This window comes from Pleurodeles waltl, chromosome 6, assembly GCF_031143425.1.
Source record: "Pleurodeles waltl isolate 20211129_DDA chromosome 6, aPleWal1.hap1.20221129, whole genome shotgun sequence".
Lineage (NCBI taxonomy): Eukaryota > Metazoa > Chordata > Amphibia > Caudata > Salamandridae > Pleurodeles > Pleurodeles waltl.
Genome location: NC_090445.1, coordinates 677,549,597 through 677,574,013, shown reverse-complemented (window position 1 = coordinate 677,574,013; position 24,417 = coordinate 677,549,597). Strand labels below are relative to the sequence as shown.

Here is a 24,417-nt window from a genome sequence, read left to right as displayed (position 1 = left end):
TGATTCCTTAAAATTGCATGGCGCTGCCTTTCATACATCGTGAAAGGTGATTTTGCATTCACAAATGGTGGAATTTACCAATTCGCACCATTTGCGAATGCAAAATCCTTTGATACATCTGGTCCTAAGACACATAGCCAGGGATACTGAGGCCTTTATATATGGAGAAGGAGACTGCCTGAGTAAAACCCTTTCATGGTGTAGAAAGGTGGCTTTCTTCTAGCATACTTACCCCATTTTTGGCCTGTTTGTCAGTGTTTGTCAATGTGTTTTTACTGCCTCACGGGGATCCTGCTAGTCAGGACCCCAGTGCTCATAGTTTGTGGCCTATATGTCAGTATGTTTTACTGTTTTGTCAGTATGCTAACCAGAACTCCTGTGCTTATGCTCTCTCTGTTTTTAAATGTATCCTTACATACTGGTAATCCAGTTTTCCACTCCAAATCGGCATACTGGACCCACCTTATAAGTCCCTAGTACATGGTACTGAGGTACCCAGGGCATTGGGGATCCAGGAGATCCTCATGGGCTGCAGCATTTCTTTTGCCACCCATAAGGATCTTATACAAACACTTTGTGAGGAATGCCATTGCAGCCTGAGTGAAATAGTGTAAGCACTATTTCACAGCCATTTTCACTGCACCAGGTAACGTATAAGTCACTTATATGTCTAACCTTCAGTTCCTGAAGGGTAGGTGCAAAGTTCCTGTGTGTGAGGGCACCCCTGGACTAGCAGAGGGGCCCCCACGTTGTCCAATTTCCTAGACTTCGTGAGTGCGGGGACACCACTATAAGCGTGCACCACATGTAGATCAATGCATATATGTAGCTTCACAATGGTAACCCAGAATATGGCCATGTGAGGTGTCTAAGATTCAGAGATTGTACCCCCAATACGATTCTGGTATTGGGGGGCAATTCCATGCACCCTGGGGGCTCCACCATGGACCCCCAGTACAGTAAAACCAGCTCTCTGAGGTTTGCACTGCAGCCCCAGCTGCTGCCACATCACAGACTGGTTTCTACCCTCCTGGGGCTTGGGCAGCTCAATCCCAGGAAGGCAGAACAAAGCATTTCCTTTGGGACAAGGGTGTTACACCCTCTCCCTTTGGAAATAGTGTTACAGGCATGGGAGGGGTATCCTCCCAGAGCCTCTGGAAGTGCTTTAAAGGGCACAAACGGTACCCTCCTTACATAATCCAGTCTACACCAGTTCAGGGAACCCCAGTCCCTGCTCTATTCCAAAACTAGACAAAGGAAAGGGGAGTGACCACTATCCTGTCCATCACCACCCCAGGGCTGGTGCCTAGAACTCCTCCAGAGTGTCCCTGGGTTCTGCCATCTTGTTTTCAGGATGGTCAGGGAACTCTGGGAGCATATGAGCCGCCATTGCTAGCAGATGATGTCAGAGACCCCTCCTGATAGGTGCTTATCTGGTTAAGTGACCAATCCCCCTCTCAGGGCTATTAAGGGTCTCTCCTTTGGGTGTTTCCTCAGATTCGGTTTTGCAAGACTCCAGCAGGACTCCTCTGCAACCTCTGCTTCACCTTCTACCATCGGATCAACCGCAGAACTGCTCCAGGAACTCTACACCTGCCACAAAGTATCCAAGAAGGCTACTGCAACTCTGTAACTTCAGCTCCTGCCAGCAACTGCAACAGGTTCCAGGTTGTGCACATGCTGAGGACTGCCTGTATTCATCCTGCACCAGAAGAACTGAAGGAAACTCCCGTGGAGTGATGGAGTCACTTCCCTGCTTCAGCAGCCACCTCTCTGCAGTGACAACAAGTACTCGGTGACTCCTCTCCTGTCAACAACCATGATCCCTGGAACACAGGTAGTGGACGAAGTGATTCTGACTGTCCAAAGTTCTAGCTGTCCAAATTTGGTGGAGGTAAGGGCTTGCCTCCCCGAGCCAGACAGTACACCTGTTTACTGCGTGTTTTGCAGCTCCTAGGGATTCTGTGCGCTTCTTTCAAAAGTCCTTCATGCACAGAGTAGCCCAGGTCCCCAGCACTCTATCTTGCGATGCTCAGCTCTCTGAGTTGCTTTCCGGTGGCGTGGGATCCCTTTGTGTAGTGCTGCGATGACTGTGATTCACAACTCCTTTGTCCCCGTGCCCTGGGACTCCTGTGGGTGCCCATTAAAAAAGCAAAAATATGTATAGAGCTACTATCGGAAAACTCTAAGAGGATATATATAGAAAACTGCAAAGGCATAAATATAATCAATGTATATGTATAAAACGTATGTCAGACACTCATCATCTCACAAGTCCCAACTTAGGATGTGCAAGAGGGCACTATGTTTCTATGAGTTCTATGCATTAGGCAATATATCATTGAATCAATCTTATATTTCATCGGTATATTTATTATATATTATCACAAATGACATGAATAAATCAATCAATTAAACACAATGCTATACACGGAATAACTAAAGACAATACAAGACAGTATGAACCAATATAGCACCCCACATGAAATAATAACCAGCCAAGACACTTATACCTCATTCATACTCAGTTAAACCAGACTCAACCCTACAATCCTAAAAACCTATACATAATATAAATTCTAATATACAATTTATCCTTGAGTCAAATACATATAAAAAATATATTACAATGAATTCACAAATCTTATATGATAGAGAACACACAATATGATAGAGCGCTGTTAGTAAAGTCTATACAGCAGGCTATTAGAACCTATAGCCTCCGCACGTTTCGGTATTCCTCTCATTGGGAGGCCACCTTCTTCAGGGCGGTTCCAATCCAAAAGTTCATATAGGGAGAAAAGTACCACAGAAGGGACAGGCATACAGAGCAAATGCCAATTCTCTTAGGTACAAACGCATCTGAATATGATATCTAATTGATACAAAAAACACAAAAAGAGTCCTTAGAACAAGAGAGACCACACATCCTGGAATGCTAAATATATCTTAATATGACACCAATACGTGTTGAAAATGAGAATGAAGATGATAAAAGTTGAAAGTCAAAAATAACAAATAAAGCGTGGAAAAATAAAAAAATAATAATGACAAAGAACAAAAAAAGATCAATCAATCAATCATATTTATAAAGCGCGCTACTCACCCGTGAGGGTCTCAAGGCGCTAGGGGGTGGGGGTTACTGCTGCGGGTCTTGAGCTGTCTCCGGACCACCGAGGTGGTCCTGGGTGGTCCTGAGAGTGGCGGGGAGGGAGTTCCATGTCTTTGCCGCCAGGTAGGAGAAGGATTTCCCACCTGCCGTGGTGCGGCGGATGCGAGGGACGGCGGCGAGTGCGAGGCTGGTGGAGCGAAGTTGACGGGTGGGCGTGTAGAAACTGAGGTGACGGTTGAGGTATTCGGGTACCTTGTTGTGGAGGGCTTTGTGTGCGTGGGTGAGGAGCCTGAAGGTGATCCTTTTGTTGACGGGTAGCCAGTGCAGGTGTCTCAGGTGGGTGGAGATGTGGCTGTGGCGGGGTACGTCAAGGATGAGGCATGCGGAGGTGTTTTGTATTCGCTGAAGACGTTTCTGGAGTTTTGCGGTGATTCCTGTGTATAGGGTGTTTCCGTAGTCCAGGCGGCTTGTGACGAGGGCGTGGGTCACAGTTTTTCTGGTGTCGGCGGGGATCCAGCAGAAGATCTTACGGAGCATGCGGAGAGTGAGGAAGCAGGAAGACGAGACGGCGTTGACTTGTTTGGTCATGGTGAGAAGCGGGTCCAGGATGAATCCGAGGTTGCGTGTGTGGTCTGAGGGGGTTGGTGCGGTGCCCAGGGCCGTGGGCCACCAAGAATTGTCCCAGGCGGACGGGGTGTTTCCGAGGATGAGAACTTCCGTTTTGTCTGAGTTCAGCTTCAGGCAGCTGAGTTTCATCCATTCTGCGACGTCTTTCATTCCGTCCCGTAGGTTGGTCTTGGCGGTGGTAGGGTCCTTGGTGAGGGAAAGTATCAGCTGGGTGTCGTCGGCATAGGAGATGATGTTGATGTTGTGTTTGCGTGCGATGTCGGCGAGGGGGCTCATGTAGATATTGAAGAGAGTCGGGCTGAGCGAGGAGCCCTGTGGGACGCCGCAGATGATCTCGGTGGGATCCGAGCGGAACAGCGGGAGGTAGACTCTTTGGGAGCGGTTAGAGAGAAAAGAGGCGATCCAGTCCAGGGCCTGTCCTTGGATGCTGGTGGAGCGGAGGCGGGCTATTAGTGTGCGGTGGCAGACAGTGTCGAAGGCAGCCGAGAGGTCGAGGAGGATGAGGGCGGCTGTTTCTCCGTTGTCCAGCAGAGTTCTGATATCATCGGTGACTGCGATGAGGGCTCGTGATTGGCTCGGAATCCGGACTGGGAGGGGTCGAGCAGGTAGTTGTCTTCGAGAAATTTGATCAGTTGCTTGTTGATGGTCTTCTCAATGACTTTGGCCGGGAAGGGGAGGAGCGAGATGGAGCGGAAGTTCTTCAGGTCGCTGGGGTCCGCCGTAGGTTTCTCCAGGAGAGCGTTGACTTCTGCGTGTTTCCAGCTCTCGGGGAAGATGGCAGAAGCAAACGAGCTGTTGATGATGGTCTGGAGATGGGGGGCGATGATGTCGTCGGCTTTGTTGAAGATGAAATGGGGGCAGGGGTCGAGGGGGCACTGGAGTGGATGGTGTTCATGGTAGTTTTGGTCTCTTCCGCGCTGATGTGGGTCCAGGCGTTGAGGGTAATGGCTGAGGCTGTGGGTTCTGTGGTGTTTGGCTGGGTCTGTGGACCAAAGCTGTTGTCTAGGTCGGTGATCTTTCGATGGAAGAAGGTAGCGAGTGAGTTGCAGAGTTCTTGTGAGGGCGTGATGGAGTTGGAGCTAGCGTTGGGATTGGAGAGCTCTTTGACGATGTTGAAGAGTTCTTTGCTGTTGTGAGTGTTTTTGTCCAGTCTTTCTTTGAAGTATGTTCTTTTGGTGGCGCGGATCAGCTGATGGTGTTCACGGGTGGCGATTTTGAGGGCAGACATGTTTTCTACGGTGTGGTCTTTGAGCCAGGTTTTCTCGAGGGTACGGCAGTTTTTTTTGGATTCCTTGAGGGCGTCTGTGAACCATTGGGGTTTCCTGAGAGGAGGGGGAAGGGGAGAGAACTATAGATTTGAAAGTGAAAAATAAAATTAGTAACCACAAGTGGTTCTAGTAGACAGTACCTAAAATATGCAGCACCCAACTAGGTTCCACCATTTCGTCCCATGTAGGGTGTGAACTATTATGCTCATTCACCCACACATCCTATTTTTTGATCATTAGAGTGCCTTTACCTTCCAAACAAATATTAACAGAGCTCTCAGGGGGAGACAATTCTCAAAAGAAGTATATCCGAGTCCAACCCCTCTCTTGGCTCAAAGTCTATGATGCCCATTATCTATAAAACAATAATGCAGGGTAACTACATAGTAGCTCAAGCAAACATAGGCACCACACATCCCACAGGCACTCACAGAAGCATCACACCCATACAGACACAGAAACATCCACTGTCTCCACTGTGTCCCCCTCCTCCTCTTCTCCCTCCTCCCTCCCAGTCTCGTCTACACACACACCTGCATGCACCACATCCACAAGCACCAGGAATCGCACCAGGACACCCAGCACCACAAGCCATTCACCTGCACTCACCACCTCCACTGCCATTTACACGTCCCCTGTGTCCTCTCCCAGTGTGCCTGTGACGCCCCCTCCCAAAGTATACAAACGCCGGCAATCCCTGTGTCCAGCCTCCCCCCTCCAACTTCCTCCACCCAGACCCAATCCCCTGTACCCCAGCCCATCCCAAGCACACCTACAGACCAGCATGGACACAAGTCAACACACACAAGTAGCTCAAGCAAACATAGGCACCACACACACCACAGGCACTCACGCAAGCCTCACCCACACACAGACACAGCAACATCCACTGTCTCCACTGTGTCCCCCTCCTTCTCTTCTCCCTCCTCCCTCCCAGTCTCGTCTACACACACACCTGCATGCACCACATCTACAGGCACTAGGACTCGCACCAGGACACCCAGAACCACAAGCCGCTCACCTGCACTCACCACCTCCACTGCCATTTACACGTCCCCTGTGTCCTCTCCCAGTGTGCCTGTGACGCCCCCTCCCAAAGTATACAAACGCCGGCAATCACTCACCCAACATCCATCCACCTCACGACAGCCTCCAGTACCTGCACCTGCACCCAAAACAGCTAAAGTGACACCTCCTACAACCACCTCCTTTTCCTCCACTCCCAGACCCCCTCCAGCTACCCATCCCAGTGTTCGTCAGAAACTGTCCCTCTGTAAAATTTACCTTTTTGCCCCCACCCCGCCCTCCAATTCATCAGTCCCGTCGTAGCACCTCAGCCAAAAAGCCTCCAATACCAGTGCATGTGTTCAGGGATTGTGGAGTGCACCGGCCACTAGGGCAGGCAGTAGGACCCGGAGCCAAGGCACTTGCAGCCCACCCCCTGTAAAGGCTCTAAAATTGGAGAGTGGACGACGGGACTGTGTTAAGACTCCTGGTGGGACAACAACTGACCTGGGTTTGAAGGGGAATGGAGAGTCAGCTGTGGCTCCACCAAAGGTGGGGAAGGTCCAGAGGAAGTCTTGCCAGCCTGTTGTGAGTGTCATGGCGGAGAAGTGCGCCATCATTTCTGGCGGTCCAGACACAACCGCCAGCACCGTCGTCACTGGTCCAGAGTCCACCGCCGGAGTCACAGCCCAGGAGGGCCCAAGTATCGTCACTGGTCCAGAGACCACCGCTGGAGTGACAGCCCAGGAGGGCCCAAGTATCGTCACTGCTCCAGAGACCACCGCCAGAGTCACAGCCCAGGAGGGCATAAGTATCGTCACTGGTCCAGAGACCACTGGCGGAGTCACAGCCCAGGAGGGCCCAAGTATCGTCACTGGTCCAGAGACCACCGCCGGAGTCACAGCCCAGGAGGGCCCCGGCTGCCACAGCCCCACTGGGCAATGATGGAACGTCATGCCACACACCAATGCCCAGTGTAGAGATCGTCATGCCACACACCAATGCCCAGTGTAGAGATCGTCATGCCACACACCAATCCCCAGTGTAGGGAACATCATGCCACACACCACTGTCCGTACCAGAACCGCCATGTCAAAGCACCGCTGAACAGGGCAAAGACCGCCATGTCAAAGCACTGCTGAACAGGGCAAAGACCGCCATGTCAAATCACCGCTATACAGGCAAAGACCGCCATGTCAAAGCACCGCTGAACAGGGCAAACACCGCCACGGCAAAGCACTGCTGAACAGTCCAGAACCGCCATGGCAAAGCACCGCTGAACAGTCCAGAACCGCCGTGTCAAAGCACCGCTGAACAGGGCAAAGACCGCCATGTCAAAGCACCGCTGAACAGGGCAAAGACCGCCATGGCAAAGCACCGCTGAACAGTCCAGAACTGCCATGGCAAAGCACCGCTGAACAGGGCAAAGACCGCCATGTCAAAGCACCGCTGAACAGGGCAAAGACCGCCATGGCAAAGCACCGCTGAACAGTACAGAACCACCATGTCAAAGCGCCGCTGAACAGGGCAAAGACCCCCATGTCAAAGCACCGCTGAACAGGGCAAAGACCGCCATGGCAAAGCACCGCTGAACAGTCCAGAACCGCCATGGCAAGGCACCGCTGAACAGGGCAAAGACCGCCATGGCAAAGCACCGCTGAACAGGGCAAAGACTGCCATGGCAAAGCACCGCTTAACAGGGCAAAGACCGCCATGGCAAAGCACCGCTGAACAGGGCAAAGACCGCCATGGTGAAGACAGCTGAACAGGGCAAGCACTGTGTAGGAATGAAAAGGCCGCCACATCAGGCATCCTTATCCCATGTGCAGCTGGGACAGTGACAGGACATGAACTTTCAATGGCAGACTCATCCAGTATGGGCACCAGTCCCACCCAGTACCAGTAGAGAACTGCATCTACTTGAGAGACTGTAGCTTTGCACTCCCCAGGATGGCACAGTGAGGAAGCCACCCACTGTAAAGACTTGAGAGACTGTGGCGTTGCACTCCCCAGGATGGCACAGTGGGCAAGCCACCCACTGTAGAGACTGGAAAGACTGTGGCTTTGCACTCCCCAGGATGGCACAGTGGGCAACCCACCCACTGTAGAGACTTGACAAACTGTAGCTTTGCACTCCCCAGGATGGCACAGTGGGCAACCCACCCACTGTAGAGACTTGAGAGACTGTGGCTTTGCACTCCCCAGGATACATCAATGGGCATGGTGCCCCGTCGTGGATCTGGCTTCGCATTCATCTGGCTGAGGTGCCCCCCCTTCCCTTCCCCCTGAGGTGCCTGTAGTATTTCTATCTGATGCCCTGGCAGTGTTCTCTCCGATTGTGGTCAGGTGTCGTTTGTGGGCCTCGCCCATGCATTTTTGGACTGTTGGTGCACGGACATTGTTATGTACATATCTGCACTACTTCTCGTATTGTATATAATTATGACTGATTTTCAAATATATATCTGTATATTTTTGTATGACATGTATATTGGCACATTATAATGTTTGACTGAATTTCGCATTGTCTTTTCATTCTTCCAGGGGGATTGTGGGTTGTTACTGTTATTTTTGTGAATGCATTGGTGTGTATGTTGTGATATGCGAGGGTGGGGTGGGGGTGTTTGGTGGGTGTCCCCCTAACTTTCGCCTCCCCCGTGTCGTAGGTGCAGTACTCACCGGTGTCTTCTGTGCCTACGTAGCTGTTGTTCGTAGAGGAGCAGAAAGACAAGGGCAGGGAGTATTTGTAATTCCGGGTCCATGGAGTCGTCGTTCCTCGTGGGATGTGTTCAGGTGAGCGTTTTCCAATAGCAAAAGCTGTTTCCGCCGTGTTTTTATCCACGGAGAATCCGCCCCGGAAAAGGTGGCGGATTGGCGGGTTGTAATAGTGTGGGCGGTACATTGTCTCCCGCCTGTCTGTTGGCGGTAACCGCTGCGCTGCTTGTCTGTACCGCCGTGGCGGGCGGAGTGTTAAAGTGGCTGTCTTTGTTGGCGGTTTCCTCCAGGGTCATAATTCCCTTTTTTTGTCCGCCGGCCTGTTTGTGGTATTACCGCAGCTTTAACACCGTCCGCCAGGGTTGTAATGACCACCTATGTGACTTAATACATCCTGACTTTTCAAGAAGTTATTGGACAATCAAACACACTTGCATTCTTAGAGCATTGCAAGAAGACATTCTTGCAGCTAAACACTTACACACATGGGACAAAAAAACACATTTGGTCATCAGAGTAATTGCTGGTGCCAATGGTTTCACCTATGTAATGTTCAATGAGGGTGAGACCGTCCCAATTGCATACAAATAACATTCATACTCCACAGCAGAACAAGGCTTTACTCCCACAGAGAAAATTTTCACTGCTGTTCAGATGACTATCATTAAAGAGAGACCTCTGGTCCAGGGGAAACGCATCATTGTCGTATGTCCGATCCTGGCCTATGAGGCTGTCACCAAAGCCAGCGTTCCTAATGCTAAAGCTGTACATCCACATTGGATTCAATGGGCAACGTCTCTGAAAGCCACTGATGTTGACTATATTTTTGTCCCAAAATTACAAACTCAAGAATTTTTGCAATATGAACTTAAATACTATGTTCCTGCAAACACACTGCCTATTGAACAATATTGAATAAACTTGTACACTGATGGCTCAGCCCAACCTACAGTAGGCACAAAACATCAATACTCCACCGCTTGCGCAGTTGTGAGTGGCTACATGAAGGATGGTGAATTCCATTCACAACACACTTACATGCAAAACTTAGGGGACTGTCCTGCACAATTGGCAGAGCTCAAGGCTCTGGTGATGGCACTGGAACACACGTATCCAGAACAGTTAACATTAATCGTCTGTGATTTGTCCTATTGTGTCCAGTCCTTCAATGAATATCTGTATTACTGGCTCAAAAATGGGTTCAAAGAGTCAAAAGGTAACACCATCAATCACAGACTCCTGTAGGGGAAAGTAGAGGATCTGAAGGAAACGCTACTGCATGTCTAGGTTGTACATACACTGGGACATCAGCGTGTTGGAATACATGTTGCTGGAAATACCTTGGCTGATAAGGCAGCCAAGTCAGCAGTAGCTACAGCTTCTGTTGCTGCAGCAACTCATTTTAGAACAAAATTGGATGATGAAAGACTGTGAAATCTTCAGCTGAAAACAAGCCCAAGCGTGGGTGATCGTGTGATACCCAACCAAGATCAAAGACCGGAGTTGATGAAAGTAGACCAAGAGGGAGTTGCTTCTGCCCATGCTGGTGTGGTGGATACAATATAATTGTTATAAGCATGGTACTGATGGCCAGGTCTATACAAACAGACCAAGCAGTATGTCTTTTGTTGTGACATCTGCCAGCAAATAAAAGGGTCCACTGTCAAACGCCCACCACAGACATCCCTCCTAACTTCCAGCAAACCTTTACAAAGTGTGTACTTTGACCATTGTGGTCGCCTGACACGTTATAGTGCATGCAAATACATTTTAGTCACTGTTGACTCATGCTTCAGATTTATATGGGTTTGGCCACAGCGATCGGCTGACACTTGAACTTTTATTAAAGATTTGCACGTTTTTATTGGCACAAATGCAGTTGCGGCTTTCCATTCAGTCCAGAGCCCTACTTTCACCTCAACGGCTTTCAGGGATGCTGTGGCTTCGTTAGGGTTCCAGCTGTAGTATTCATCTCCATTTCATCCTGAGGGAAATTGTGTTGTGGAGCAAAGAAACCAGGATTTAAAACAACCCTCAACAGCTAGAGTATTAGGCACAGGTCAAAGTTGGCTTTATCACCTATAGGGAGTCCAGTGAGTACGTAATAATCTTCCCTTAAGGTCCCTGAGGGCCATGCCTCATATGAATGCCTGTTCGGATCTTGATGGTCCTTGCACGGAGGCGACAGATACACCTTTTGACCTAAATGAACGTGTCACTGTTTTACAGGACTTGCAACTGTTCGGTGACGACAAAGCATCTGCCAGTGCCGCTTCCTTGGGAATAAGGGATGCACTAATAACACCTACCGGCTGGATTCCTAAAGTTGGAGATCTAGTGTGTGAAATGATTACTGTGAAAAATAAATTTGTTCCTTCCTCACGTGCACCGGTTTCGGTCCTGGGAATACAAAGTACCTGAACTGTCATTCTACCATCACTGCCTGGTTCTAAAGAAAATTGCTTTTTCTCTATTGACAATGTCAAGATGCACCATATGGCAGATCTTGTACAGCAGACCTAGAGGACTCCTGGGTAGTATCCAAATCCCTTTCACTACAGACCAGGATGGTCCTCTACAGGTTTTAAGCACCTCTCTCGAGCGTGGGGAGGGTGGAAAATGATCTTTCACTAGTACCATTAACTTCTTCTGCAACAAGTAATGTCAACACTGTTGAGCGATTCTACTCAAATTCAACACAAACAGATGATATAGTGTACTATGAACCCCCAGGGGAGACTTCTGCCAGCTCTCCCCTTCCAAACACAGCACCATATTTTGCACAAACTGCTTCTGGATATTTTGCCGACATTAATGAAACTTTCACCGACTCATCTGCCTCTTCTGCTACAGCACTGTCAAGAGCACGTAAGCTGATTATTTGGCTCAAAATTAACTATTTTATTCTTCCATGGAACTATCTCTGGCTCTTATTAACTGTACTTGCCTTCCTCCTTTGGAGTGGGTTTGTCATTGTCTTCTTTTTACTGACACATGGTCATTACCTTCCTGAACGTTCTAGAGTTGAACTGGTGGATGAGGTCCTAAAACCACATTTTTCTTCCCATAAGGTCCCTAGAGACTTGTCCCTAGTGAACATTTCAGCCATAGCAATTCCTGATAGGATTGTTTGGGATAAAGTATAATTTCCATGAATGATGTGATAACACCCAGAGTTGTTTATGATGATTGGGATGTAAAAACAGCTGAGTCTATAATGTTTGATTTGCAATATTTCACTGTATTTGAAAGCGAGGATGTTTATCAATCAAGAGAAAATTATGGAGATATGTTCTAATTATTATGGACATCATTTCATTCACAGAGCAAGAACCCCAAAGACTATTTTTAGTCTGTCCAACTCCGCCAGTGGGCCGCTCCAAAATGTATACTGAAATGTTTGCATATTTTTCCGTGCACAATGTCCAAAATGCTGAGTCGTATTATTTTAAATTGCCAGTGATGGAAAGTCAACATATTTTATTAACAGATACAAAATTGATTTATTCTGATTCCTTTGTTTCCCGGTTGGCTATAGAAGGCTATAAATATTGTCTGAAGTTGATTGACTTAAAAAGTGTGGGGGAAATAAGAATTGGCAAACAAGGGGAAAGGAAGCTTAGTTTAGAGCATGCCTGATATATGTTCAAAATATATTTTTAAATAAAACTGTACAACAGACAAGTTGTTTAGGCTTGGCGAAAATTAAGGACTTGAAGGCGCCCTTCGTTTCTGCTGGTCAGCCCAGTGGGAAAGTTGTAAAGGGGCCGGTGGGGAGACAGCCAGCACCTTGGCATTCTCCTTGGTGGGAGTTTGATGGACGGATGTTTCCGTCCGCCAAACTCCTAATGACCCCCTTAGTATGCCCACTCCAGTATAAGTATAGGGAAGTGATGGTCATTGAGGAGTGTATATTTATTACCCACTCCTATATAAATTTCATGTGGTAAAGAGTTGCACTTTGAGAGGTTTAGATTTACTATACCCACTACAACCTAATTTACAGTGAGGAAAGCACTGGGCATTGAGAGGCTTGGATTTACTATTTCCACTCCATCCTAATCTATCCTGGAGAAAATGTTCAACACTGAGGGTTTAGAATTCTATTCCCGCTACAGCCTAACTTATATTGGAGAAAGTGTTTGACATTGAGGGGTTCACATTTACTATTACCACTTCAACCTAAGCTAAATTAGGGAAGGCGTTTGGTGGGTTTACATTTGCTCTTCCCACTCGTACCTAAGCTTCATTGAGGAAAATGTATGACATTGAGAGATCAAGATCTACTATTCTCACTAGAGCCTAAGCCTAATTGTAGAAAGCGGTTAACATTAAACCATTTTACTTTATTATTTCGACTCCACCTAAATAATTTTATATTTTAAAAGAAACATTAGGAACCCATTGACTAAATAAATCCAAAATAAATAAAAAAATACAATATATGAATAAATTCACTAATAATATTAAACTAAGTTAAATATAATATTAGATATCATAAATAACCTAAAATACGTTTAGTTTATTTCAAATAAAATATAAATTATGTATAACTGTGTATTCATTTTGTATGCGTTCACTACTTAATTTATAAAATAGTTCAAAATATGTAAAAATACATGTAAACAATATCACTTTAAAATAGAGCATTTTCTTTTGCTTTTTCTCATTTTTAGCAACATTATATATTACTTGATAAATTATTACATTATTACACTAATAAAAAGTCATACACAAACATTTAAATTATTTGAAAATATGTTTAAACAAAATTCAAATTATTTTTATTTAACGTTTTATTTTTTGTAATTTATAAAAAAGTATGAGTTATTTTCTTGTTTATAATATTTCATTACAAAGTGTAAATCACAAAACAATTCAATGTCTAATCAGACGAAAAATAATTAAAATAAAAGTTTTACCACCTATAAAAACATGTTTACTTATTTACAAACAATAAAATTATTTTGAAAATGTATTTTAAATTGTTAAAATAATAAATGAACATCCAACCTCAACCTGTATATCTCTCAGCAACCCGAGAAAGAAAACAACACAATGTAAACATCAATAAAAGTATTTTTTTTATTCTAATAATCTAAAGTAAATAATATTTTTTTTTTTAAAGCATTTTCAAAACAATTGTAAAGCACAGTAATTCCCAGCACCCCAATGTTATTCAAACATTCAGTATTGACATAACTAAGTTACAAACAATTCAAATAGACTCACTTTGCGGTTACAAATGCACTAAAACTTACAAATAAATAACAACTACAAACATAATAAAACATTACACCACAATTTTTTTTTTTTTAAACTATACTATAGCAAAAACACAAAAAAGCAAACAATACCATCAAACATATAAAAAGGCTATTAAAACAACAATCTTTCCAACTACAATATTTTAAACTTCGATATTATTGTAGAAACTAAAATAGAAATACCAACAATATTACTTAACTGGATGTAATCCTACTAATGACATTCTGACTTCAATATTTAGTACCATTGATATTCTATCTTTGATATTTAGGGTGCACACCATAGGAACACACTGAAGTGCAGGGGCCTGAAATCAGCATTATGAAAAATATCTGATTTAGGTAATACAAGGAGGAGCAGTAAACTGCAAACAGCACACGTAGGACCATGGGACAAAAAGAGTAGGTCGTAGCAACTGGCAAATGTCGAAGACAATCATTGAGCAGGAAGTTAATCCTCTCACTCAGAAAATGAGCAGTTTAACCCCCTTCGCTGCCAGGCCTTTTCCCCCTCAGGTGCCAAGCCTTTTTTTGGCTATTTGGGCCAGTTTGCACTTAGGCCCTCATAACTTTTTGTCCACATAAGCTACCCACACCAAATTTGAGTCCTTTTTTCCAACATCCTAGGGATTCTATAGGTACCAAAACTTTGTGGGTTCCCCTGAAGGAGACCAAGAAATTAGCCAAAATACAGTGAAAATTCAAACAAATGGGAAAAAAGAGCTACAGAAGAAGGCTTGTAGTTTTTTCCCTGAAAATGGCACAACAAAGGGTTTACTGTGCTAGAATCACCAGCTTTTAGGAACAGGCATACTTGAACCAGAAAACCCAATTTTTTAACACTACATTTTTATGATTTGTTGTGCTTTAAGCCTCCTTCCAGTCAGTGACAGAAATGGGTGTGAAACCAATGCTGGATCCCATAAACCTAAACATTTCTGAAATCTAGAGAATATTTTGAATTCAGCAATGGGTAATTTGTGTAGATCCTACAAGGGTTTTCTACAGAAAATAACAACTGAAATAACAAAATATTGAAATTGAGGAAAAAACAGCATTTTTTCTCTATGTTTTACTCTGTAACTTTGTCCTGCAATGTCAGATTTTTGAAAGCAATATACCGTTACGTCTGCTGGACTCTTCTGATTGCGGGGATTATAGGGCTTGTAGGTCCATCAAGAACCCTAGGTACCCAGAGCCAATAAATGAGCTGCACCTTGCAATGGGTTTTCATTCTATACCGGGTATACAGCAAATCATTTGCTGAAATATAAAGAGTGAAAAATTGGTATCAAGAAAACATTTGGATTTCCAAAATGGGCACAAGATAAGGTGTGGAGCAGCGATGGTTATTTGCACATCTCTGAATTCTGGGGTGCCCATACTGGCATGTGAATTACAGGGCATTTCTCAAATAGTCATCTTTTTTACACACTGTCTTATATTTGGAAGGGAAAAATGTAGAGAAAGACAAGGGGCAATAACACTTGTGTTGCTATTCTATGTTCCCCCAAGGCTCCCAATAAAAATGGTACCTCTCTTGTGTGGGTAGGCCTAGTGCCCGCGACAGGAAATGACCCAAAACAAAACGTGGACACATCACATTTTCCCAAAGAAAACAGAGCTGTTTTTTGCAAAGTGCCTACCTGTGGATTTTGGCCTCTAGCGCAGCTGGAACCTAGGGAACCCTACCAAACTTGTGCATTTCTGAAAACTATAGATGTAGGGGAATCCAAGATGGGGTGACTTGTTGGGCTCTTACCAGTTTCTGTTACCCAGAATCCTTTGCAAACCTCAAAATTTGGCTCAAAAACACTTTTTCCTCACATTTCGGTGACAGAAAGCTCTGGAATCTGAGAGGAGCCACACATTTCCTTCCACCCAGCGTTCCCCCAAGTCTCCGATAAAAATGGTACCTCTCTTGTATGGGTAGGCCTAGTGCCCACAACAAGAAATGCCCCAAAACACAACGGGCCACATCACATTTTTACACAGAATACAGAGGTGTTTTTTGCAAAGTGCCTACCTGTTGATTTTGGCCTCTAGCTCAGCTGGCAACAAGAAAATCTATCAAACCTGTGCATTTTCGAATACTAGAGACCTAGGGGAATCCAAGTTGGGGTGACTTGTGGGGCTCTCACCAGGTTCTGTTACCCAGAATCCTTTGCAAACCTCAAAATTTGGCAAAGAAAACACTTTTTCCTCATATTTCGGTGACAGAAATTCTGGAATCTGAGAGGAGCCACAAATTTCCTTCCACCCAGCGTTTCCCCAAGTCTCCCGATAACAATGGTACCTTACTTGTGTGGGTAGGCCCAGTGCCCGCAACAGGAAATGCCCCAAAACACAAAGTAGACACATCACATTTTCTCAAAGAAAACAGAGGTGTTTTTTGCAAAGTGCCTACCTGTGGATTTTGGCCTCTAGCTCAGCCGGCACCAAGGGAAACCTACCAAGCCTATGTACTTTTGAAAACAAGACACCTAGGGGAATACAAGATGGGGTGACTTGTGGGGCTCTCACCGGGTTCTGTTACCCAGAATCCTTTGCAAACCTCAAAATTTGGCTAAAAAAAAAAGATTCCTCACATTTCGGTGACAGAAAGTTCTGGAATCTGAGAGGAGCCACAAATTTCCTTCCATCCAGCGTTCCTCCAAGTCTCTAGATAAAAATGATACTTCACTTGTGTGGGCAAGCCTAGTGCCCTCGACAGGAAATGCCACAAAACGCAACGTGGACACATCACAATTTTCCAAAGAAAACAGAGGTGTTTTTTGCAAAGTGCCTACCTGTGGATTTTGGCCTCTAGCTTAGCCGGCACCTAGGGAAACCTACCAAACCTGTATATTTTTGAAAACTAGAGACCAAGGGAATCCAAGATGGTTTGACTTCTGGGGCTCTCACCAGGTTCTGTTACTCAGACTCCTTTGCAAACCTCTAAATTTGGCTACAAAAAACACTTTTTCCTCACATTTCAGTGACAGAAAGTTATGGAATCTGAGAGGAGCCACAAATGTCCTTCCACCCAGCGTGCCCCCAACTCTCCCGATAAAAATGATAGCTCACTTGTGTAGGTGGACCAAGTGCCTGTGACAGGGAACAACCAAAAACATGTCAAAATTGAGGGAGAACCAAAGCGGGTCCAAAAGGGTAGTTTGAAAAAAATCATTTTTAGGCGGATAAGTGCAGCAGAATTTTTATCGGTATAAATAGGACAATGTTGGGTGTTAGGAATTTTGTGGATTCCTGCAAATTCTGGAAGGTTCTATCATAAAAATGTGGGAAAAATGTGTGATTTTCAGTAAAGTTGGAGGTTTGCAGGGCATTGTGGGTAAGAAAATGGTGTGGGGTGCATGTGAAGCACACCACCCTGGAATCAACCAGATGTTTAGTTTTCAGATGTGTCTGGGTCTTGTGGATTTTTCTACATGGCAGCGTCCCAAACTCAAAAAAGTGCAGCCCTCACCATTCAAAGTTGGATGATTTTGAGAGTTACAAAGCTCTCATAGCCCAAATGTAAAACCAAAACCCAAAATAATCAAATGTCTTTTTGCTTGTCATGGACTAAAATGTTTTACTGTGCGGGGAGAGCTGAAAGACTGTTACCCCCTTCAGTTGGGATGGGGGCATAACCAGGCCCATACTGGTTGATAGCTACCACCCCACTATTTCTTTTTTTAAAATTCCTTGCCATCTAGTAGACTTTCTGCCCCCCTGGGGTGTGGATCGGTGGTAATTGCCCCATCTGCCCACTGGTAGGCAGAAAAACGTTGGGCCCATTTATTTGGGGTGGGGGTATGGCCAACCCCCCACCCTCTTATTTTGAAAAAAAATCTTCCCTGGTCTCTGTTGGGCTTTTTGCCCCCCTTGGGGGCAGATGGGCCTTCCACAAATAGGCTGATCTGCCCCCAATGGGGGCAGATAAAGCCAACAGTAATGTGCTCCCATGGGGAGCGACCCTTGCCCAAGTGGCAGCCCCCCAAACAAAACACACACATACACACACACTCCAATCCCTGGTGTCTAGTGATTTCTGCACCCTTTGGGGGCAGATTGGCCTACCACAAGTAGGCTGATCTGCCCCCAAGGGGGCAGAAATGGCCTAAATACAAGTTACCCCCTAGGGGAGTGACCCTTGACTAGGGGTTCGCTTTCCATACATAAAAACATAAAGTAAATAAAAATATATATATCCCTGGTGTCTAGAGGGGGGGCAGAAAAGGCCTAAAAAGTATTTGCCCCCCTGGGGAGCAGCCCTTACCCAAGGGGCTGCTCCCCTTATACGTATGTATATGATTTAAAAAAATCTCTGATGTCTAGTGGTTTGTGCCCCCCTTGGGGGCAGATTGGCCTAATTATATTAGACCGATCTGCCCCAGGGGGAGCAGAAATGGCCTAAAAACAATTTAGCCCCCTAGGGAGCGATCCTTGCTGAAGGGGTCGCTCCCTAAACATAAAAGACAAAAAAAACAACAACAAAAAACAATCTAGTGTCTAGTGGGCATTTCTGCTGCCCAATCGCATCGTGATCGGGCAGCAGAAATGCTTGCAGAGACAAGAAAGGAAAGGAAAGTCCTCTCCTTTCCTTTCCTGTCTCTGCTGACCCCCTCCTCCTGAGCGGAAGAGAAATGCTCAGCATTCCTCTTCCGCAATCGACGGGAGGTGACCTCTGAGGTCATCAGACGTCGCTGGGGGCTCAGGGGGGTCGGGTGGAAGGAGAAGCGATTCCCCTTCCAGCCCTGACCTGGGGGGGTCAGGGTGGCGGCCCTCGAGGGGAGTGCTAGCGCTTCCCCGAGGGCCGGTATATGGATGTAAAGGTTACGTCCATGGCGCCACACAGGTGCAGCCATGGACGTAACCATTACGTCCATGGCGTGTAAGGAGTTAAGATGTACGGAAAACTGAGCTAAAGCTTCAAAAAATGACAAACTGTAGACTAAGTTCAAAACACACTAAGAAATCCTCAAGCCTTGGACCAACTCATTGAGAGAAAGAAGACAGGACATAGAAACATTGGAGCCTGAAAGCAAGTGATAGAGGGGCAGACATTTAGTGAGCGAGGAGTGTCTAAAACTAACATAATGACACTGGTGAGCACTTCAGAGAAGCACATTAATGGGCATAAGCCTGAGGATAACCCAGTGAGAGCCAGATGTGTAATACAGACCTACTGAAGGTCGAGGCTTGAGACAATTTAAGTAAAGAACATAACTTTTCTGTTCACATATGGATTGACAAGTACCTGAGTACATCTACTGCTAAGAAAGGTCAAAACATTTAGATGGTCAATAGGAGTTTGGCGGACAGAAACATCCCTCCACCAAACTCCCGACGAGGAGACTGCTGCGGTGCTGGTGGTCTCCACAGTGGCCCAATTACAACTTTCCAACTGGGCTGACCGGTGGAAACCTTGCAGCCCAGTGTGAAAGGTGCGACAGCATTGTTCCTAGCTCATAATTGAGCCGGCGGCAATGATGACACATGCAGGGTGCACCAGCACACTTGAAATGCGCACTGTCCACCCAGCAGACAGTGTGCATTTCACAGTGCACATTTCAAGGGTCCTGGGCAGGAGGACCCCTGCACTTGTTCTCAGCCAGCCTTTCCATGGGGGTGGAACCTCCCTGAAAAGGCTGTCGGAGAGCAAGGTTGTAATCAACATGGCGGCGCTGAGTTCAGTGATGCCTTGGCTGATTACAACCAGGACATCCGTAAGCCTGTTGGGATCTTGGATCCTGGCGGGAATGGCGGTTGATTGGCAGGTCTGTTCACCAACCTCGTAATGTGGCAGTCAGACCACCACAGCAACAGCAGTCCAACTGCCAACATGAGTCTAGACTCGTAATCGGCCCCTTAATAATAAGAGTTTGAGCTAACACACTGAAAACCTGAGCTTTCCATATTGAGAAGCCTGAACACAAATTATTGGGAGGCACGAGTCTGACACCAACAGTGATGAGTAAGACACTGAGGTGGTCATTCCGACCTTAGCTGTCCGAAGACCGCCAGGGCTGCTGTGGCAATCTAACCGGCGACGGGACGTTGGTGAAGACTGCAACATTATGAGTGTGGCAGTTTGGCCTGTGCCAAACCCCCTCCTTCCCATGCTTACCGCCTGGGCGGTCAGACCAGCCAGCCTGAGATAAGCATCTCTGACCTGGCGGTCCACCCAATACAGCCAGCGGTATCATGAGTCCCCTTTCTGCCAGAGATTTTGTGGCGGTAGAACACCACGAAATCCCTGGCGGAAAGGCTACCGGCAACAAGAATTTGCATTCCTGTCGCCGGTAGATGACTCCCCACCCCCCATCTACACAAAAGCCCCCATTCCCCCTTCCCTTACAACATTCTCACTGCCTCAAATCCCCAGTAACCTCCCCACCAGCTGCTCCCAGTAGTGACCCCACCATTCACGTACTTTCTCCCCACCCCTAACCCCGTACTTAACCCCTGCATACATGCATGCACCCACATGCACCCACAGACATGCACACCCTGACACTCACTCACTCACAACACCCTTACACTCACGCGCACACGCAGCAACCTTCAAATCCATACACACGTACGCGCACAACACCCCCACTCACACACGCATTCACTACATTCACCCCCATTGAAATGCATACACACTCCATCCCCCACCCCTTCCTTTCCTCAACATACATACACACACAACCCCCACCCCTGTCTACATGCAAGCACACACGCACCCGGACCCAGCATTCACATTCACCCACACATGCATCGCCATCGCTACATTTACTCACAGACACACATGCCCGCACAAACATTCCCACTCCTTCTGCCCCATTCATGACACTCATACACACACTCACACACATCCATTCACACACCCCCCTTCCCTTGTGGAGGACACTTACCTCGTCCGACAAGGTGCTCCTCCCTGAGGGGACGGGACCGACCCAGCGCTTCACCACCGGCAGAGTGTCGCCATCAGGACACTGCCAGGCCATATAACAGGTCGTAATACAGCTGGCAGAGTCCTTTTGGTGGGGCAGGGCCAGCGGTGGAACCACCTCTGCACCCCCAACCGCCAGCACGACTACTGGAGAATTTCTGCTGAAATTGTGGTGGAAATCCTTCAGTACTTGTAATTTGGCAGTCAGACTTCTGGCGCCCGTGGCTTCGGTGATCTTAGGAAAAGACCACCGAAGTCAGAATTACCACCTGAATCTTAAAGACGCCTGAGTCTAATTGACTGTAACGTGTGATTTAGACCACTGGGATAATACAAAATCAAAAACGCTATAAAAGGTGCTGCAGCATAACAAAACTGTCAAAACTGAGTCGTCCAAAATACTGTCACTTACCTAGGCCAAAGCAAACCACCCCTAACCCTGACAACAGCAGAGGGCTGCGGGGACATAGATTATGCCCCAGAAACCAGCACATTAAGGACCATACGGGCACATTAGTATAGAGAGGAGCCGGGCTAGCACACTTGTGATCAGGAATTTATGAACAGTACACTGATAGGTCGAAACCTGACATCAACACACTGAGAAACATGAGTCTCGGGCCACAAAACTATTCAGCAATAGACTGAGGTGAATACACACTACAGCAAAAACATGAGAGAGCAGCAGTAAATAAAGCTGTAACTCAAAGCTGCAGCTTGATATAGAAGTCTGGGAGCAACTCTCACGGGAGCATGAGACTGAGGCCATCACAAGGAGGGCATGATGCTGCCTCTTGTGAGACATTCAATCAGGGCTCTAGAGTTGTTTTTGAAATGTTGCCTGTAACTGGAGGGTTGTCATTCACTTACTGATTCTTGCTCGTTTTGCCCATCCAGGTGGTCTTTGGTGTTACATATGCGCTGTTAAATCATTCTCTCTCTTTTCTCTCTCTTTTATTCTCGTGGCTGCTCCGCTGACTCAAAGGACAATCAGAACGAGCGTGACGTCTTACGTCTGAACCTCTTACAATTCGTAAACACGCTCGGCAGAGGTGGTCAAAGATTTGCCCTTCACTTGTAAACTCGCATATTTCCCTGTGGTATCTGCCAGCCAGCGCACAGAGCTGCCCGTCTAACTCGTAGAGCCACGTTTGAACTGCGTGAATCGGGCCACTAAATCTGCTGCTTTGCCATCGCCAGACCTTCTTGCTAGTGACTTGCGAGAAGTGGCCTGCAGCTGCAACTGCTGGATGTCACTCACCTGCGACAGGTGGCCTCCGGATTGCGACTCACTGACACGTGTGCCACTTACCTGTGGCAGGTTCGTTGTGTCTGCTGTAACGTAACGTCTGTCCTGTCTCTCTTAAAACCCAGCTGTGTCATCGTTATTCATTGCTGTCTGCTCTGACAAAGGATTTTGGCACCCACGCCCTGCATGCAGTTAATTTTAGCGATGGCCCTGAATGCTCCGAGTAATGCGAACTTTTAATGTTCTGAAATTACAGATGTATAACCCTGGCTGCAACAGTGCCCTTCATAACTTCTGCAAGCCAATAAACAACAACTTGATTTGCAACAAGAGTCAGGGAACAACACAGCGCACAAATCCAGGGATGCAGCCTCTAGGCAGCAAGAAAGAGTTACAAATGCATACAAACGTTTTATGTTGTTGTCTGCCCTACCATTTCCTTTCACGGACCTGTGTCTCTTTGCGTGATTAAAGAGTAGCTGAGTGCATGACGTGCTCAGTGCGTTATCCTTGCACTGTATCGTGCTTTCACGTCAAGGAGACAGTCGCGCAGCTTCATTCATGCGTGTACTTGTGGGTGTATGATTTCACCTTCAAATGTTTAGAACTATTGCAACATATATTCGAGCGTAGAAACAGAGACTAGGGGACCATACTAACGTCCCCGTTTGCACACAAGGTCAAGGGCGTGCGGTAAAGGGGGCTGCATCCCTTTAAGGGGTACCGACTCACTTTAAACCCTATGAATATCTGTGCGATATGGAGGTATCGGGGGTCTCTCGTCACTTTTTGCAGAAAGGGGACCATCATTTTGCGTTAAACCACTGCCCTGAGCGACAGACAGGGTCATGCTGGGGACTCTTCTGAATCACACCATCCGCTCTACAGAGTCAACTCTACCAATCACGGTACCCAGTCAAGAGTGATTGGTTCATTGGTACTAACATTGTTCGCTTTTGTGAAAGACCTCAAATGTATATTAGGATTGCTTTGTGTGTGTGACATGCTTGGTAACACTTATAAGTATGTCAGGGCGATTAATATAAGGTAGTGACAATGTACCCCATGTTGAACAACGCCCATATCTGTTGGTCTTGTATGCCCCCTCAATATAGTGACATCATATGTTCTCTTAGATACCAAGTCCCAAAAGGAGCCTTTGTGCACAGGGTCTGGCTGGGACAGAAGATATGACTCGGCACAAAATAAAAGTGGTTCCCATTAAGGAATCAGATAGCTTAAAAAATAAAATAAAAAAAAACGCCCTACAGTCTGCAAAGGATGAGGCCTCCTGTGGTTGACCCAAATATTGCATTAGCAATTTCATATGAAAGAGAATTACAGTTACTTTCGAAGAATTAAAACAATTATTTGATCCATTGAAAAGTAACCAGACATCATGTTGTCTTACTGTTACAACAGCTTCGAATGTGCTCCCAGCTTTCAGTGCTGCCTGAAAAATTAAATCAGAGACGGATGTAAAACCTACTTCTTCTCATTTCCTGATTGCACAAGTTTTGATATTAAGACCCAGATTTAGGCATATGAGTAAATAATTGAATTGATTGATCTCAGTCATATTAGAGTACATGACAAACACTATCTTCTGTAATAATATAATTCGATTTGTTTTATAGCTATTTTTGGGGTAATTTGAAGATTTGATCAACAAGACTAAATCAATTGTTATTTCTATAAACATTACATTTGTGATTATGTTATCATAGTGCTATTCCAATAATCTAAACATTGATGAAGACAGAAAATTAGTATGTTCTACAGTTTGGCACATCTAGTCACCAATCTTCCTTATCTACCTGTATCGTAGATAGATTTAAACAGGGGCGGCTCCTCCGATTGGTTGGAGGAGCGTCGCCCCCCGCCAGCAGCAGCTGTCAAATGTCTACAACACGACAATAATAAACTGTGTTTATTATCGTTGTATTGTAGAAGGGGCGGGGTCACTGGCTGTGACAAGCCCAGAGGGGGAGTGCTCGGGCCGGGCCAAACATATGACGCGCAATAAACTATGTCCAACCCGGCTACGCAGTGCTGGGTTAGAGAGAGCAGGTAGACTCTCACAGTCTGCCTAGGAGAACCCTGGCGTGGCGCTCCGACCAATCCAAATGCTGCTGTCATGCTGCCAGCATGCGTTCAGATTGTCCGCAGGGCAGGCTGGGAGCCTGTGCCTTCAGCAAAAGAAAGAGGAGCTGCGCGTGGTGGTGGGCGGCGCATTCAGGTACTTTTAAAAA

At 46.3% G+C, this 24,417-nt stretch overlaps 1 protein-coding gene across 2 annotated transcripts in view; it reads right to left on the bottom strand.

Moving 5' to 3' along the window:
* The window catches only part of KLHL33 (kelch like family member 33), a 141,444-nt gene extending 119,136 nt beyond the window's left edge, over positions 1–22,308 (bottom strand). The window contains exon 1 of one of the 2 annotated variants that reach the window (XM_069239100.1): positions 22,229–22,308. The gene's annotated coding sequence lies outside the window, so the exon portion shown is untranslated. Of the gene's footprint in view, positions 1–22,177 lie in introns of both variants that reach the window. The other variant, XM_069239101.1, reaches the window with a different exon arrangement.
* Between the last annotated feature and the right edge of the window lie 2,109 nt (positions 22,309–24,417).